At 37.4% G+C, this 18,775-nt stretch overlaps 1 protein-coding gene across 5 annotated transcripts in view; it reads right to left on the reverse strand.

Annotated features, from left to right (window-relative positions):
* The window catches only part of LOC122825524, an 81,366-nt gene extending 73,764 nt beyond the window's left edge, over window positions 1-7,602 (reverse strand). For all 5 annotated transcript variants that reach the window (XR_006369656.1, XR_006369654.1, XR_006369657.1 and 2 more), the window contains exons 1-2: window positions 7,354-7,602; window positions 4,077-4,168 (exon numbers count right to left, since the gene is read on the reverse strand). The gene's annotated coding sequence lies outside the window, so the exon portion shown is untranslated. The remainder of the gene's footprint in view (window positions 1-4,076; window positions 4,169-7,353) is intronic.
* Window positions 7,603-18,775: the final 11,173 nt, after the last annotated feature.

An 18,775-nucleotide genomic window follows, 5' to 3' on the forward strand; every position in this document is an offset into this window, starting at 1 on the left:
TTGTATTACGGCATTATTATGCAGCATTATTAGCAACAAATCTTATCATTGTGTCTATTTAAAGAATATTTATGATCATTTTCCTCCTTCCAGTGGATCAAAAGCACATATCTTTTGTTATTTTTCCATGTTATCAACAAAGTTTGTTTCTTTTTTAAGTCAAAACTGTACATAACACCTGAAGGCTGCACTGTCTGACCTGAGTGTAAACCGAGAGCAAAGTGAGAGTTCATCTGCTTCATTTTTATGAAAATCTAAACGAAGCAGACAATCAGACGGCCACGCATCCGGTAAGTGTTTTGCTCTGGGACTGAAAAAGGAGCCTGAATGCCATCTAGCGGCCGAAGAGGGAGCAGCAGCAACAGAGGTCATCTAGTGGAGTAAAATTCATGTCAACAGCACCCCCTGCAGGAGGAAGCGAAAATTACACGCGTGGTTTTGGCTTCTGCATCAGCTGAAGCTTATTTTACTTTAACCAGGAATGCAAAGTCCTGGTTAAGATCAGATATGATAAAAACACAAATTTACTATGGGTTTTAAAAAAAGGATGAGAAAGACGATATTTGATGATTACAAGAGTAAATAACTTCAAATTATGTTGTATTTGCTCTGGTTTTGGATTGTTTAATTTCCTTTAATGTTTCTGAGTGATTCTAGTGATTCATATAAAATAAGTAAAATATTTTGGGGTTTTATATATTGAAATGATTTATGAAGAGGTAATTTAATCTAATTTAATGAGATGCCTGCACATTTTCAGTCAAGTTGTTTAAATTGTTGCCGTGTTTTTGAAATATAGATAAGTAATTTGATAACTGACTCACTGAATAAATGAATAAGGTAAATAGATCAAAAAACACTAACAACATTCTTTCATTTCAAGTTATTATTTTTTTTTTTTGGTAATTTTTGGTGATTGAGGAAGTAAATAAAGAGAAAGGTCAACAAAATAAGCAACTATTTCAGAAATGCAAATATGAATATCCCAGATGTGCATGCAAACTAAATTTAAGAACAGTGAACTTTGGATTTTGCGGTTTTGGTGACTTTTTCTGCAGCAGAATTTTCTTGCACAGACTAAAACCGACTTAACTTTTACATTTCAAGTTAATCTGATAACTCTACCTGCAGTAAAACCCTTTTGGTCATACTTAAGATTATTTGCTATTTATTGCTATAAGACAAACTTTATCCTTATTGGTTTGCAAAATCTGCCCTGGTCACTCTAGACTGCAACATAAAAGGTGAGATTTTCACCTTCCTTCTCCTAAATGAACTTACACTTTCCAATAAAACAATCAGATCCCATTATCTGCCATTCTTTAACAAATTAGCAGGAAGGGAAACTTGCTGGCAGAGTGCTGAGGTCCCAGCGGCCATCAGCATTCAGCCGGTGAAGGGAAAACAGGGACGCTGCAGAGGCCTTCACTGCTGAGCTGGAGACCATGGAGACTGACATGTCATCCTCACACACACACACAGAGTTTAAAACTGGGAGTCTGTGAGGATGTGCATTGACTCAAGGTGTCTGTCAGAGTGTGTGTGGAGCCGTGGATCTCCTAATTTAGCCTCTAGAGAGCTGAGACGTCGGGGTGTCAATCTCTCTGCGCCGCTTTTTTCCCCACTTAACTTTTTAACCGAGTTTCCTTCTCTTTGCAATCCTCCGTATTTATAGCTGCCGAGCCTGGAGCAGACACGTATGTTTGCAGGAGTGCGTGTGTGTGTGTGTGGTATTTACCAACATTAAACTCTTTGTGCTGTGTGCGTGTGTGTGCGTGCATGTGTGTGTGTGTGCGTGTGTGTGTGTGTGTGTGAGCTGCACAGCTGTTGATATTGTGAGGTTTAGGGGTTTGGTATTTCAGTCAATTTCCACCGAGACGAAGATGAAGAACGGCAAGGGAGGGAGACAGAGGAAGTGTGGAAATCGCTGGAGGAAAAAGAGAGAGCAGAGGAAGAAAGAAAGACGAGGAGGTGAAAGAGATGAGGAGGGAGGGATGGGGATGAAGGAGGGGAGGAAGAGGCAGGATTCTGGCCGGGTGAGCAGCTCTGAGACTAATTAAGGTGAGGGCAGTGGTAGAGACGAGGTAATGATGAAGAAAAGGATTTACTCCCCACTCACTTCCTCTAAGACGCTGCGTCTCCAAACCAGCCGAATTAATTCTGTCACAGAAAATACCGCAGATGTTATTTCTACTGCAGAAAAAGTCGACTCAAAGCGACGATGTTTCACTTTGACTTTCTGACCTTAAGGTCAACGACATCTGAAGGAAAACAAATTAGATTCTTTGTATTTTCTGTGGTGCGTTTCCCTCAGAGCAGAGGTCAGAAGTCCAAACAGTTACCTTTGACCTGACTCCTACAAAACAACATTTTACAGCTTCACAAACGTTTAAAAATACCTTTTTTAAAATATGTTCTGTATGGAATTTGTGTGTTATAATGTTAAATTTAGAAACAACAAAGGAGAAAGTAAATGATTATTATTTAAAAAAAATAAATAAATAAAAACAAACTACTCACTGCAAAAACACAAAATCTTTCCAAGTATTTTTGGTCTAATTTCTACTTCAAATATCTTAGTAAACTTGAAATAAAACTAACTAACTTAAAAGTAACTTTTCAGCAAGATAAAGGCGATTGTTTAAGTAAAATAATTCCTTAATATTCACTGGCTGATAAATTTACTTATGGGAAAAATGTCTTGTTAGGTGAAATAATCCGACAGTGAAACTACAACTTTTTCACCAATATTAAGAAATTATACTTTAAAAAGCCTTTAAAGTATAATTGCATATAAGTTAAGTAAGCTATTTTAAGTTATTTCACTTGTACTAAGATATTTGCACTAGAAACCAGACCAAAAATACTCGGTAATATTATGTGTTTTTGCAGTGCTGTTGGTGAATATATTCAAATGTTGCATTTAATTGGATTTCTTAAGTACCTTGAAGTTTAAAGACATAAGACTTTTTCTTTTGCCAAACTTATTAAGACACATAAAAGAGGACATGTGGCTCTGGAAGCTCAGAGGGAAAAACTATTAAAATGCTTCAGTTTTGTCCCAAAACAACCAAAAGCCTCCATGTATTTTACCAGAAAGTTGAGAAGTTAAATCAGAATTATTTAGTGCTTTTTATGATATTCAGAGAAGCTTTAAAATGAAACTCATTCATGCACACATTCATATGCTAAGTGGGAAGTGAAGGAAAGATGATACAAATAAAAATTAGATAAAATGTGAAAAATACCTAAAGCTGCAATCAGAAGTTACTGAAGGTAAAAACATTCTTCTTGCTGAAATATTTGTTATTATTTAGAAATTAGGACAGCTATAAGGACCTGGAAGGCAGGTAAACATGACTTTAACATCCTAACACACTGCAAAAACACCAAATATTATCAAGTAGTTTTGGTCTAATTGCTAGCGCAAATATCTTAGTACACTTAAAATAAAACAAAATGAAATTAAAAGTAACTTTTCAAGAAGATATTTAGGCTTGTATCTTGAATATTGATGAAAAAGTTCTAGTCAATGTGAAATAAACACCTGTTGAATGCTTCATTCTCACCGTGTGGTGTATTAAATGACATAAATGATGCACTGCAAAAACACTAAATCTTACCAAGTATTTCTGGTTTACTAACTTCAAGTAACTTTTCAGCAAAAAATAATTGCTTGTTTTAAGTCAATAATTCATGAATCTTGATTTAGATTAGCAGATTATTTCAACATGGAGAAAATGTCTCATTATAAGTGAAATAATCTGTCAGTGGAACTAGAACTTTTCATTAATATTAAGGAATTATTTACTTAAAACTAGCTCTTATTTCTTGCTGAAAAGTTACTTTTAAGTTAGTTTTGACTTATTTCAAGTGTCTTAAGATATTTTCACTATAAACTAGACAAAAATAGTTATTAAGATTGTATGTTTTTGCAGTGCAGACTCCTTCTCTGTTTAGAGTAACAATAACTAATGCATTGTTCTCATATTATGAGTCTAGTAAATGATTGTAGATCTCGGTTTGGCCTTTTCTGTCTCATGTAAACTGTGGGACTTCAAAATGTGCCGTTGTACCTCAAAGTTGGTCAGCGTTGTTCATTTGTTGCTAAAAACTGTTGAGACTGACAGAGGAGTTGATCTTTCTTGTCTTTGCAGCGTTTTGCGACCTGAAGGGGAAAAAAGCAGCAAAGTTGTAAACTCTGTTTTTGTTTTGCAGCTCTGGATCGTTTGGTTTCTTCTCCTGGTACCTTTTCATCCCCTGGACGTTTTCTTGTACTGTCAGGCATCTGGAGTGTGTTTCTAAACTCACTTTGAGGTTTTTATGTCATTTTAAAACTTAAGTATCACACAGAAGAGTTTTAGGGTCTTTTGTTTTTCTTTAAAGGAAAAATGTAATCATGTTTTCTTTACAAGTATAATTTCGAAATAATTTCCCCCGTACTCAATTTAAAGGATCGTTAATTAATGAAAGTAGTTTACTTTACTGTATTAAACTTCATTTTGATAAATATATAACATTTACACATTTTATTTTGACTTAACTTGTCTTTCATGCCTTCTGTTCTGCTATTGATTTTTTATTTTATTAGATGTTCCTTTTTACCATGCATGACATTCATTCATTTCAATTTATCTAATTTTATTCTAATTTAAATATATTATTTTTTTATTGCTTCTTCCCAATTATAAACATATTTATTTATTTCAATTTATTTTATTTTAATTTGAATGTATTATGTTTTTATTGTCTTCTTTCCTTGCATAAACATAAATTTACTTATTTGTGAATTTTTATTTCACTTTATTTTCCTGTAATGTAAATGTATTATTGTTCTAATATTGCACTTTTTTATGCTTGAATATGTATTTTTTATTTATTTGTTTTATTTTATTTTACCTGTATTGTGGATTTTAAGGGTTCTGTTTTCACTTATTCCATTTTTTCCATGCATAAAGATAGGTTCATCCATCTGTTTATTTATTGAATTTTATTTTTAATTTACTGTATTGTAAGTTTACTTTTTTTCTCATGTATTGCCTTTTCTCCATGCATAAATATTGATTTATCTATTTGTTTATTTTTAGGTCCAGAATCAAGGATAAATTAATTCAATACTTAAACTCAGGCTGTGTGCAGGAGGGAAACGCTAACGTTTTCTGCAGAGCATCACTGATGTGACATTCTGACTCCTCCACCTCCTTCCTCTCCGTTCTTCGGGGCGTCTTTTCTTCCTCTCCGTTCTTCGGGGCGTCTTTTCTTCCTCTCCGTTCTTCGGGGCGTCTTTTCTTCCTCTCCGTTCTTCGGGGCGTCTTTTCTTCCTCTCCGTTCTTCGGGGCGTCTTTTCTTCCTCTCCGTTCTTCGGGGCGTCTTTTCTTCCTCTCCGTTCTTCGGGGCGTCTTTTCTTCCTCTCCGTTCTTCCGGGCGTCTTTTCTTCCTCTCCATTCTTCGGGGCGTCTTTTCTTTCGTGGGCCAACATGGAAGCTGCTGCAGCTCCACATGAGGCCTCCTGTTCCGTCCCGTTCCTGTCTCCCAACGGCAAAACATCTCTTTCTAAACGTTCGCTTCCACCCACACGCATCCAGCATCTGCCGCTCGCTGTGTTTTGGTGTCTTGTAGGAAATTAGCATACAGTTTGCAGAACCAGAGTCACTTCCTCTCTTGTTGCCTGCGCCTGTCACTGCCTGACTAGAACCGTGAGGCTACGGCGTCTCCTCAAACACAACCAAACGTCTCTCGTCACACACACACTTTGAGTGGTTTAATTTTGTTGGCAGAGACTTGGATCCATGCCTGAACAATCAAAAGAAGGCGACGCAACAAAATTAAACTGTAAACTGAAAATACTTCAGACTCTGTTTTGCAGGTTTCTGTTGAAAAAATTAAATCTTTAAAGAGATCAGATCGGGATCAGATCGGGATCACAGCGGAGACGTTGTTTGTGTTGGTCTTGTTTTCTTTCAGTTTATATTTTTCTCTCATGTTATGATGTATCTGTAATAAATCCTGACTGTCAGGATTCACCTGAATTGGAGGATCTGGATGGATTAGCAATGCATGCTGAGACGAAATTAGAAAAATCTCTGCCTCAACAAAAAGACAAACTGATTTCTTCTCCATTTTGCACGTAACCAGTTGACAAGGTTATGTCAACAGGATGTCCGCGTAGCACAGACATCCTGGAATTACATGACTGGATCATGCTAAAAAAATTCACCAATAGAAAGTCTATTTTTCACTTTTTTTTGCTTTATTTAGATGTTTTATGAGGATTACAAACTGCTTTCATTGCTATTTTTGAAAAGCAGGAGTAATTCTGCTGCTGATGTCTTTAAAAATCCTGAATTTAAGAATCACCTGTGCAGCCACTAGCACAAATGTCTTGCAACTAAAATCATTAGTGCATTTTATAGCTTTTCATTTTAAACGGGTAGAATATTCAGATGAAGGAAGTGATCTTCTTGTGGTTTCGTCATTTGTATAAATTGTTCCAATGCTAAGCTAAGCATAACTCCTAAGTTTCCTCTTCAGTCCTACCACTCAGATAATGTTATCCAATAATTTTAATATTAACACAACCCGGAGTTTTGGACGCGTAGCACGGACAGATAGACATAGCCATCTATTCGTGCTACGGTAGGAAAATCTGACGAGGTAGCACTGATAGTCAGAACACCGGGTGTGATTTAAACGTCTCAATAAATTTCTCTTTTATTTGCTGCAAATTTTGACTATCGTATTTTCCGCAGAATAGGGCGAACTTGATTATAAGGGGCACTGTTAATAAATGGCCTATTTTCGACACTTTTTAAAATGTAAAACCACCTTTTACAACTATGTAACTTAATCATTCAAATCGCCATGATGGAGGTCGGAAATGGGGGACGGGAGTATTGAACAGAGAAACTGAAATTGTTATCCAAAGTTGTTTTTGCCAATTTATTCATGATTTCTTCTTGTTCAAGTCTTACTAATGTGTCTGTGAGCGTAAAGCGCCTGGTTGTGGCTCATAGACGGAGGTATTTATAAAAGTTGGAAACAGCTAGCTTAGAAACCGACCCGTACCTCCTCCCTCTTTATGTGTTGATCAAATTACCGACTTTGCTTGAATTCACACCACATCATTTATGTCACTGTGTCATAAACAGCATTCCCCTTACACCGGAGTAACATTAAAAACGTACAGAAGACGAGATGCTGACCAGTGTTTTTCCATTCATGCTAGGCTACATGACAGTGGAGCATTGACTCCATGGTTTCCGACGGTTAGACACTTACCTTCTCCATAATGTGATATTTTATATCTTTCTAATTACACTTACTTATAAAGTATATGAATGTTAATCTTCTTACCTTGTAAAAATTGTTCACTGCAAATCCGCGGATACACCGAGGGCTGCCAGTCATTGTGATTAACGGCTGCTTTACATCGCCGCCATATCTTTTCTCATTAAAAGTTATAAAATAAATTGACAAGTTTGGTTTATATCCTTGTCTTTTTCTGTAGCCGACCGCACCGCAGCCTGTGACCATCTTTAAAGTGAAATCAACTCAAAGCGATATTAGATTTAAGACTGGATTAAAAGGAGCACGTTAGTTATTTTGACGTCCGTCATGGCGGAGTGGGAGGGGTTATGAAGAGCGTGACGTCACGCTAAACAAAACGGTCAGAAATGTCTTTAGCGTAGCGGTACTCTGGTATGTATTACTCCGCTACGCTCCTGACTACGGGAACGTAACGAAAACATTTTGAGCACCGTGACCGCAGTGTAACACCAAAAATCACTTTGAAGTCGTTAAGCAAAACCAGAATTAATCCATATTAATCCACAAGAGGGCGCTATCTTATTCCAGAACAATATATAAGGCGCTCTGTCGCTTTTTTGTATATAAAAGTAAAGGCTTTGTAAGTGTAAGCGCGCTTTATAGGCTGGAAAATATGGTAATATTCATTTTTATTACAGCTGAGGTATGTACCTTTATAAAAATATGTCTTTTGCATATTTTAAAAACTGTCATTGATAAGAGAAAAATGATCTGTGAAAATAAAATCTGCTTTCTCCCAGTGGTCCTACTGCCATCTGCAGAAACAACCAATTACAGATAGGAGGCGTGTCTTAGAGCTGTCAATCATGATCATATTCCTGTAACGTAATTTACATAACGTAATGTATTTAATAAGATTTATATTCATCTTTATATTTAGATGTAATTCCTCAATCATAATTATATTTAATGCAACTTCTCAAAAAGTTGGGGCTGCATTCTCAGATTGTAACAATAGTTACTTAATGGATTCTAATAGACTGATTTTTAGTTTTATTTAATTTTTAATTTTGATAATTTCATTAGATTTAAGTGTCTATTTTTCATTCATTTGTTATTTTAAATGTATTTAAGTTTTATTCTGCTTATTAATTATTTCAAATTTCTGTTTAAGTTCTTTGATACATTTGACAACATTTAAAGACAAAAACGAACAAACCTTTTTTTTTATTATCCAAAGATGTCTTTCTAACTTTCCGTCATGATCCCTGAGTTTGTTTTCTAAAACAGAAAATCTTAGATGCTAAATGCTAAATTGCAAATCTGAGGTGTCAGACAAGATCTTTTAGAGCACCAAAATGTTTCACTCTTGTATATTTACAGAGAGAATCTTAGACTGGACAGAATCATGTCTTTTTCTCTCACAGAGAGCACAGCCTCTGGCTACCAAACTCCACATGTTTGCACATATTTGCACATGTTCTGCTCCTTCATCTCCGTGTCAGCTAGCATACGGCCACCTGAACACGCTGCCTCTCTGTCGCTCGCTTATCAGAGTTCAGAGCCAGGTGTGCCTGAAGCAGCGAGCTGAGTCTTTGAGCTCACAGGGTGGTACCGCTGGTTCCCACGTATGAAAAAAAATGTAGCTCAGCCTTGTCCAAAAAGTCACTATATTTGTCACTGGGTGCTTTTTTCTTTTTTTTTTTTTTTTTTTTTTGAAGAAGGGGTCTGAAAAAGTTGCTAAATCTGGTGAAGAAGCGTGGAAGTTGGCAGCAATGCTTGGGGCATGGCTCAGGGCAAAGTCTGTATAGTTATGACATCACAACCTTATGGCGGTCCTGATGATCCGTTTACAGACTCCAGGCTTCAATACAAGCTACGTACACATCTCAGCAGAGAAAATATTTTCAGCGTTTTATAGTAAACACCTCGTAAAGCATCCAGCAATCAGAAGAGGAAAACTAAAAGTTTTGCAAATTATTGTACAGATTTTTGCCCTCAGTTTTCTAATAATTATTTTATTTAATGAGAATTACAGCTTTTGGGGCTGGCAGAGTACCCAAAAATATTACTCAAGGATGTGTAGCACTACTTCAACATATTTTTACTCAGGTAAAAGTAAAAAGTTGCCATCCAAGAAATTATTTAAGTAAGAGCAAAAGATTGTTTGGTAAAATGTTCACTCAGGTACTGACTAACACGTGAATTTATCAATCATTTCATAAAGTCTTAAAATCAAAAGTTAAGTGGTAATTTCGGTATTTTAAGGACCAAAATAAAATTTTTTCATATAAATATCAAAAAGCAAAATCAGGCAAAAGGTAAAATATTTCCAAATCAGTTGACTGCTGACCACGCCCCCTAACTCAACGTTTACACTCACACGTGAAAATGGATGAAAACAGATGGACAACTGTACATTTTGAAAAGCAGAAGTGGAGCCTCCTGTACAACCAACAAGAACGCAGCAAGTAGTTTCTGGACGGTAAGTCAACAACAAAAAATTTGTCTTTTTCAGCAGCCATTGTACAGCTCAGCTTGTGTTGCTAGGTAACGGGCAGAGCCTGCTGATTTATGACGTTACATACCAGAGGTTTTTGAAATGGGTCACATTCTTGACACCAAATTATTGCCAAAACCAGTTTGGGATTTTTCTTTTAAGTACTTGGGCTGTTTTCAGAAGCAGCAGGAACTCAAATGGAAGGTTAAAAGCATGCAAATTGTGAATTTTGCACATTAAAGAGAACTTGTACTCTTTAAAGACAACTTGTGTAGGCTGATCTGTAAAACAGGGGAAAGTGACTCCAGGGAGTCCCAGGGAACTTCACGTTGCCCTTAAATGGTGAAAACCAGGAAAAGTGGTGAAACTTTCCAGGACTGGCTGTCCACAATGCAAAAACACAAAATCTTACCAAGTATTTTTGGTCCAGTTTATACTGCAAATATGTTAGCACACTTGAAATAAGACAAAACTAACTTCAAAGTAACTTTCTATAGGTGTTTATTTCAAGTTATAAATTCATTAATATATAGGAAAAAAGAATCACTCGAGTCTTCCAGGATGGCAAGGAGCAGGGATTGGGTCAGAAAGGATAGTTTGAGATATGCAAGATTTATTTTTATAAGCTTGTTGTGTTTGTGTGCTTAGTTTTAAACCAACAATTAAATAAAAGTTTGAATTGACTCCAGAGATTAAGAGTAAAAGATTGTAATAAAAATACAGATGCTTGTGAGCCTTTCCACAGACTTTCTCAAATTGTTATCTACTGTATCCACGTATTTATAATGTTGTACAACCTCTGGTGATTCTTTCTAAATATTCATCCTGGATATGCTGGAGATTCCTCACTTCCTCATAAATATTTGCTTTTGGTGTCAGGTAAAGACCAAGAAGCAAGTTCTTAGATGTTTTTGTAATATTTGGACAGTTTCAGGATTGCTACAGCGTTTAAAACCAAACTATACTATATTTCCAAATCCACTGAGATGAATGAGATGTTCGGAAAAACCTCATTCATCAACCAATGAATGAGATTTTGAAGTTGTGGACAGATGTGATGTCTACAAACTTGTTCCCACATATCTGGGAGGATGCAAAGCCAACCATGAGGGAAACAAAACAAGCTCTAAGCTTTTCCAGTTCAACCAAAGTATGAATTATGTCTATGTGTGTAATTATACACATATGTGTACAATACACATATAATTTGTATTGTATGTGTAGTCCTGCTGCATTGTTGCCTTGCAGCAAGAAGGTTCTGGGTTTTGTTTTGTGATAGGATGAGGTGGGTTTTTTTGTTTTGTTTTGTTTTTGGCTGTGGAAATTAGTGTGTTTCGCAAAACTGCAATGAAAACACTTGTTTTCGCATCAAATAAGTCACGTGATTAACAACTGGAAGTTACTACTTGCGGAAAAAACAAAAAAAAAACGAATTTTTTTTGTCTGAAAAATCATATTTTTCTGACAAAGTTTTGAGAACATTTGCAATGGAAACGCAGCTAGCTGGTGCAAATGCATCTATTCCAGGTTTATTTTACTGCCTTTCTGCTACATTGTAAGGTCCCAATGTAGCAGAAAGGACATTTCATGAATGAACCTTTTGCACATACCGTCTTATCACGGTACCAGGACGTCTTGCGTTCAGAATGGATCAACAGCAACCTTTAGATGTCAGTGCGTGAAAGCGACCGGGGCGTGCAGCTGAGCAGGTTTCTCATTGGACAAGGTCATGGGACACATTTAAGTCCTGCAAGGGACTGCGGAGGGGCGAGTCTCCTGCAGAGCAGATCGCAGGATGCGAGCAAGAACAAGAGACCGCAGCACAGCATGAGGCAGAGAGAGGAGGGAGCGCAGGATGGAAGGTGTGTGAGCAACAGAAAAGCCTGGATAGCAGTGTGTCAAGAGTGCTGTCAGTCACTCATCCATCCAGCTGGCTAATTGGCTCCTTACCCTCTCTCTCCTTCTTTTCCTCCCCCTCTATCCCTCTCTCTCTTGCCCTCTCTCTCTCCCTCTATCAGGCGTTGCTCCTAACTGCGCGCCGGAGGCCAAAATGCAGATGAGCTCTGCCTCGCGTCAGGGGGAGCTTCTGCTCTGCTTAATTATCTGTGTGTGTGTGCGTGTGTAAGTGTGTGTGTGTTAGCCTATGAGCTCACCGGCCCACACACACAACGTTCGAGTTGCTGCTATGCTAAACAGCAAGGCATCCTGGGAATTGCAGTGACAGCTCATTTTGGGGTTTTTTCATAGTCTCTGTATGAAGGCTGCTGAGAGACAACCCCCCCCCCTCCTCATCTTCCTCCCAAATTTCCCATTCCCCTCACAACACACACACTCTGACATGTACACACACTCACTCACACGCCTCTCTCTTTCCCCCGGTGCTCATGGGAACGGGTCCGGGGCCTGTCACTAACCCTCCCCCTCTCCTTTATCCCCACCACCTCACCGCCTTCCCCTCATCGCCGCGGTGACAGGGCTTGTTGACAAACGCCAGCAGTCATCAGGGCACCATGGGAAATCTTCTGCCACCATTTTGTCAGCAGTATGACAGAAGTTGTTAATGTCTTGCCTCTCGCCCTGACACGAGACGCCGGGGCTGACAGACTGCTACACACACATACACACTCTCACACTCACGCACACACACGTATATATATACACAACATGTACGTGCACAAACACACAAACAGGAAATGTCATTTTCACAATATAGACACTAACACAGATGCTCATGCACACACACAACATTCTTGTCCACATTTTGTGTCCCTCTGTCCTTAACTCACACACACACACACATACACACCCACGCACACGCCCACACACACACATGCACGCATGCACACATACACCTGCACGCACGCAACCATCTCTCACTCAACTAAATCAGTGAGTGTGTGTGTGTGCGTGCTGGCTGACATCTGGATATGTGTGGATGTTTAGTGTGTGTGACTCAGGAGTGTTAATGAGGATATGTCTATGAGTGTGTATGGCTTCTAATGAGTTGTACCTATGTTTTAGTGTGTGTGCGTGTGTGTGAGAGAGAGTGTGTGAGAGGTGTCTTGGCTCTCGTTATGGATGCTGCGTGTTTGTCTGATCGATAACATTTACAATCCCGACAGGAGATTGAGCCTGGCGGACAACCCTAACTGACCGTTATGAGAACATAATGAACTCCGGACAGAGCTTCCTCTCAAACACACACACATGCACCCGCACACACACACACACACCTACACACACACAGTGCAGCTTCTCTGGGCAGCCAATTACCGTTGCTCATAATCCACTTGCTCCTCACACATCCACCTGTGTATAAGTCAGTGTCCAACATTTGTGCGGCTGGATGTTTACGTGTGTTTTGCCGGTTGCAGAAGATGCCAAAGTTCCCTCCAGAATCCATGAGGCGTGCACGGATCACGGCTCCGGTCGGAACGGGATTGGTGGTTTCTGCCACAGTTCACCTGTTTGAATCCACGCTTCGATGCTCGAGGTGTTTCTGACTCATATGCACCTGCAGGGCCGAGCGCCGCACAAACTACGGAGGGATGTGTTCATGTTTCTTCAAAAGAAGAAAACAGGAGGCTAAAATAATTTCTTTTAGTTTTTTTTATGAAGCTGGCTTTCCTTTTTTTATTTGCAAAGTCATTTTAAGAGGAAAAAAACTCAGACAGATTTACCAATATAATAATCAAATATACTCATAAAGCAAAATGATGAGGCCTATCCTCAATTAAATAAAAGGACAAAATAGTGACAATTACTCTGTTTGTCATATTGTGAAAGTAACTGATTCCTGTGCTTATTTATCAAATAAAATCAGGGAATTTATATATATGTATGTTTTAGGGTATCGTCCACAAGACTTGACAAACTGCACCCATCCTGCTACTGGTACCAAAATCTGCATAATTATATCCAGAAATCTGTTTTGAAATCCAAACTCATCTGAAACTTTGTGGAAAAGAAAACAAAGAATGTTAAAAACAGATTGATGTTTAATTTTGTCTCCTATTGCACATTGATGCCAATATAAACCTGGAAAGTTTAATATGACCAAATGCCTTTAAAATCTATCTATACACCTTTAATGTTTTTTATGATGAATCCACAATATTTAATGTCTGTTCTTATGATTTAGTGTAATTGTTTTGCTTTTTGCAAATTGTTTTAACTGCAAAAACAAAATCTTGCAAAGTATCTTTAGTCTAGTTTCTAGTGCAAAATTTTAGTATTTTTGAATTAAGACAATACAAAAAATTTTCAGGAAGATGCGTGAGTTTATTTTAGATCAATAATTCCTTAATATTGATGAAAAGGTTTTAGTTCCACTGGTAGATTACTTAACTTATAACACAGGGAAAAAAAAGTCTTGCTACAATTGAAATAATATGCTGAAATTTACTTGTGAGTTAGCATTGATTTTGATATTTGCACTAGAAACTAGAGGAAGAATACTTGATAAGATTTTGTGTTTTTGCAGTGCAGTAAGTAAAATTTTGAAGAAGTATTGACTGTATTTCTGTACAGTGAATTTGTCCCTATTTAATTATAGGGAAGTCAATTACATTAGTAAATATGGTTCATCTGGGTGTAATTTAATCTCAATATTAATCCAGCTGTTTTGTAAAAGTGTCAGAAATTTGCCAGATAACTTTTATCAGCAAAACATCATCATAAAGGACAGAGATAAAGATGTAGAGAAGTTAAAGAAGAATTATGTTGTAAATCAACATATCAAGCGTTAATATTAATGGGGCACAGTTCAGTCCATCTGAAAATGGAAACGCATGGAACAACTGCAAACATATCAAAAACAAAACAAAAATTTAAAATCACGCATTCCTTCCACTTCACAACCACGTGCTAAATAAAATTCAAGTAAAATGAACTGGACTTTAAAAATGTGAATAATTAGACTGTTGTTCTGATTAACCAAAATAATACACATAAATACAGGAACTTGATTTGAATAAATAACAAATGTATTCAGCACCATGAAACTTAAAACATAAACATAAAAAATAGATATTAGAAACATATTTTATGCAGTTTTTTTTACTGGAAGTTATATTTAAAAGAAGACAATTGTGTACTGATGTCAGGGAAGGAGTGTCTGATGAAGAAGGCCCACAACTAGCCTCAGTCTAGATTTACTGGTTTGTCCCGATAATATAGATTATAATGTTTACAACAACCAGGTATGATACAATTACACTCTAATTCAATGCATCTCAGAGGACAACTAATGTGAATACACACTTAAACCCATGCTGACACTCCTGTTTTAGATACATTATTACACAAATGTGGTCCAAACATCCCTAAATCAGACAACTCAAAGATGGCTCCTTGGCTTCAAAAGCACAGCTATAACTTTAAATTACATAACTTAAAATATTTACTCCTACAAAGCTTATTACAGTAGTAATCAAACAAAAGATGCTAAATCCCGTTAAAAAGTTATTTATTAAGCTGACCTATGTACTTGTTTCTTAAAACAAAAGTAAAAATTAAACAAAAATCTATAAAACACAAAATCTTACCAAATATTTTTGATCTAGTTTCTAGTGCATATACGTTGAAACACAGCAACACCTGAAGGAAGACAAAACTAACTTAAAAGTAACTTTTCAGCAGGACAGAGGAGTTTGTCTTAAGTCAATAATTAGTGATCAAAAACAACTAGATCCACTGGGAGATGAGAAAACGTTAAGAGTGAAATAACCTGCCAGTCGAACTGGTAATTTCTCATCAATATTAAGGAATTATTTACTTATATTTGTCCACACAGATGTTTCGTTTACATGCAAAATTGTTCATTCTCCTGGTAGATTTAAAAGGGATTTATTATACAAAATTCACATTTTGCACTTTTTAGACACTTCCATTTGGATTTCAACTGCTCCTAAAAACAGCTAAAGCTCTTGAAAAAGGAGAAAATAAGTTAATTTTTGGTGTCTGGAAAATGAGCCATTTCAAAAAATCTTCGAATATCAGTGGGCACAGTCCATTACCTAGTAACCCAGTCTGAGCTCCAGCATGTTTGGTGAGCTGGTTTAACCGGTGTACAATGGCTGCTGGAAAAGACAAGTGTTTTGCTATTGACTTAGCATCCAGAAACCACTTGCTGTATTCTTGTTTGTTGTACAGGAGGCTCCACTTCTGCTTTTCAAGTATAATTCCACATCTATTTTCAGCCATTTTTATGTGCGAGTATAAAAGTTGAGTTAAGGGGTGTAGCCTACAGTTTTTTGTCTGCCACAGCTGTCTGGTCCGCCATAGCTTTTTATATGGCCCTCGATACGACATATTACATCAATAAATTCACGCAAAATCAACAGATCTACACATTTGTTTCCTAATTTTTACTGCAAATTTCTCTCAAAATGGGTTTTAAGTGACTGCTGCCTTACTTGATGTCAAGTTGTAGTCCGTAATCAATACAATTAATAAAGTCACATTTATTTGCTCTAAACATACATCATGCAGTTCCTTACAAATATTTCTAACACCTTAAAATCTGTAATTTTGATTGCAACTAAAACAAATACACAAAATAATCACAAAATCCTGGAGGGACTGATCAGTGTGGAAAGATGTTCAACATTATTTAATTTTAAGAAACACTTCTTCAATTAAAGAAAAACAATTATTTATTGGTATTATTTATTACATCAATAAATCCCTCCTGTTTTGCACAAATCTGCAAAATTCACACAAAATCAACAGATCCACACATTTTATTCAGATTTGTACAGCAAATTTCTCTCAAAATTGGTTTTAAGTGACTGCTGCCTTAGTTGATGTCAACTTATAGTCTGTGATCAATAGGGTGATTAATAAAAAGACACATTTAACATCATACATTAGCCCCCCCTTCAGCCCCAGTTCGCCCAAGGCGGCAAACAGGTTAGGACCGCCTCTGCTAAACATTTCTTACAAATTTTTTATTTTTTTTTAAACCCACAAAAACAATCACAAAATCTTGGAAAATTTGTTCAATAACATTTAATTTTAAGAAACATTTCTTCAATGCTGCAACTAACAACTGTTTATTGATATTTTAACAACTTCATGTGTTTTATCCATACATTCAGGCCCTTTAAGAGTATTCAGATTTTTGATATGGCCCGAAATGAAAATGAGTTTGACACCCGGGTACAGTACGGCTCTGCTTAACAACTTGTTTAACAACACACACGCACACACACACCCAAGCAGGTGGAGGAAGTTAAGTGCAGCTTTCAGCAGGTGCCGCCCTGCGTGAGCCGGCTAGGACGAGATGAAAGTCACCGCTGCACTCCGACTCTCTCTCCCCGACTCCCCGACTCCCTGCCTCCCATCACCGCGCGGAACACGCAGCCTCCCTCCTCGCCTCCCCGCTTCCTCTCGCTCTCCGTGAGCCAGATTTGTAGTGACAGCAGCTGGTGCATTCACTAGTCATTCCCCATAAAAGGTTCCGTCTGATCAAAGCCCCGCTGAGGCAGCGAGGCGGCTCGCTAACGTCGGTGTGTGTCTGCGTGTCTCCGGTGTCTCGCAGGGTTGAGGCGGGTTTTGAAGCGTTATAAACACAAAAAACTCCCTCTCTGTCGATCTCCCTGCTATTTACATTTGAGCTCCGTTTTGCCTTGGCAGTAAAACATTGTTTTTTTTATATATTCCCTCCGCCTGTAGCCTGTGTGACAGCCTCGGCTGTATTAATCAGCCCCTCTCGCTAGAGTCGGGGATTTCTTAAACTGGAAGAATTAAATCTTTAAATACATTTTAAACGGAAGCGTCTGACTGAAGTTATGTTAACAAGCCCCCCAACCTGAGAGGTGTGTGTGCCGAGCGCAGGTTCCCCGGTGAGCGCTGAGGGGTTGGCACACACCAAAGCAACGTTGCGGCAATGTGTTGATATAAATTTGCCCATCCGCTGTCAATTAGACAAACCTTTTAGCAGCTGTGAAAGTTGGGCTTTTCCCAGCCAAATATCAGAACGACGCCATGCAGGTGCAGGATGAACTTTTAAGTCGTCTGCCAGTCACGCTCCCTCCCGGTTTTCCATATTCATGTCGCTTTTAAAATCACCAGGAAGCCCGAGCATCCCTCTTTACTTCCTCATTAACATCAGGCGGCTCGTCAGGAGCAGCAGCGTTTTTCACAATCAATTAAGCGCGAGGTTTACTGCTGACACATCGATGCAAGTTGAAAAATATGCATGTGAATAATAAAAAAACAATTTTGAGAAATGCAAATTTTGAAGTGTGTTTAGACTTTTAAGAGGCTTCTTTAAGGAGCTCCACACCCCTTCTGCCTAAATTCTGTTTTCATCCTCAACACAAAGCCTTCTATACATTGATCTTTTCCTCACACTACTTCCTGTTTCTGCTGAATAAAACATAGACCATCAACACCGCTTGAAGTTGTCCGTGCATCAATGCTTTCTGTCTGTCTTTGAACACAAAAAAAGTCAGAATGTGACTTTATAAAGAAAAACTAGAGCAGAAAAAAAGAAATATTTTGAACATAAATATCAAAACTACTTCGCCAGCTCATATCTAATTTGGGGAAACTGTGAAACTTGTTCCTTTAATTTTTATTTGTGCAGCAGTGGCACCGACATTTCCCGGTGCAGCATCAGTTTTAGGCGAGTTTTATATCAATTCAGCTGTAATAATGGGACAGAAAGAAACTTTTGCTGCTAAAATAACAGAGAAACTAAAGTGGAAAACACATCGCATTGATTTTATTGAATGTTTAAGAAATATTCACCCAAATCTAAATGGTAATAAATTAAATTACAATTATAAACTTCACCATTTGTTAAAAACTACTTATAAAGAACATCTTGAAATTTTAGCTGATCAATTTTCGCTAATAAATATGTAAGTTATAATTTACTGGTTTTGCTTTAAAGTGGTCATAAATGCAGGTATTTTAAAGATCTTATTTATTTGCAGGTAATCTATTAAATAACTCTTCAGTTTTTTGATTACAAAATTATTTTCTGGAAGTACATTTTAT

Source organism: Gambusia affinis, linkage group LG22, assembly GCF_019740435.1.
Source record: "Gambusia affinis linkage group LG22, SWU_Gaff_1.0, whole genome shotgun sequence".
In the NCBI taxonomy this organism is placed as follows: Eukaryota; Metazoa; Chordata; class Actinopteri; order Cyprinodontiformes; family Poeciliidae; genus Gambusia; species Gambusia affinis.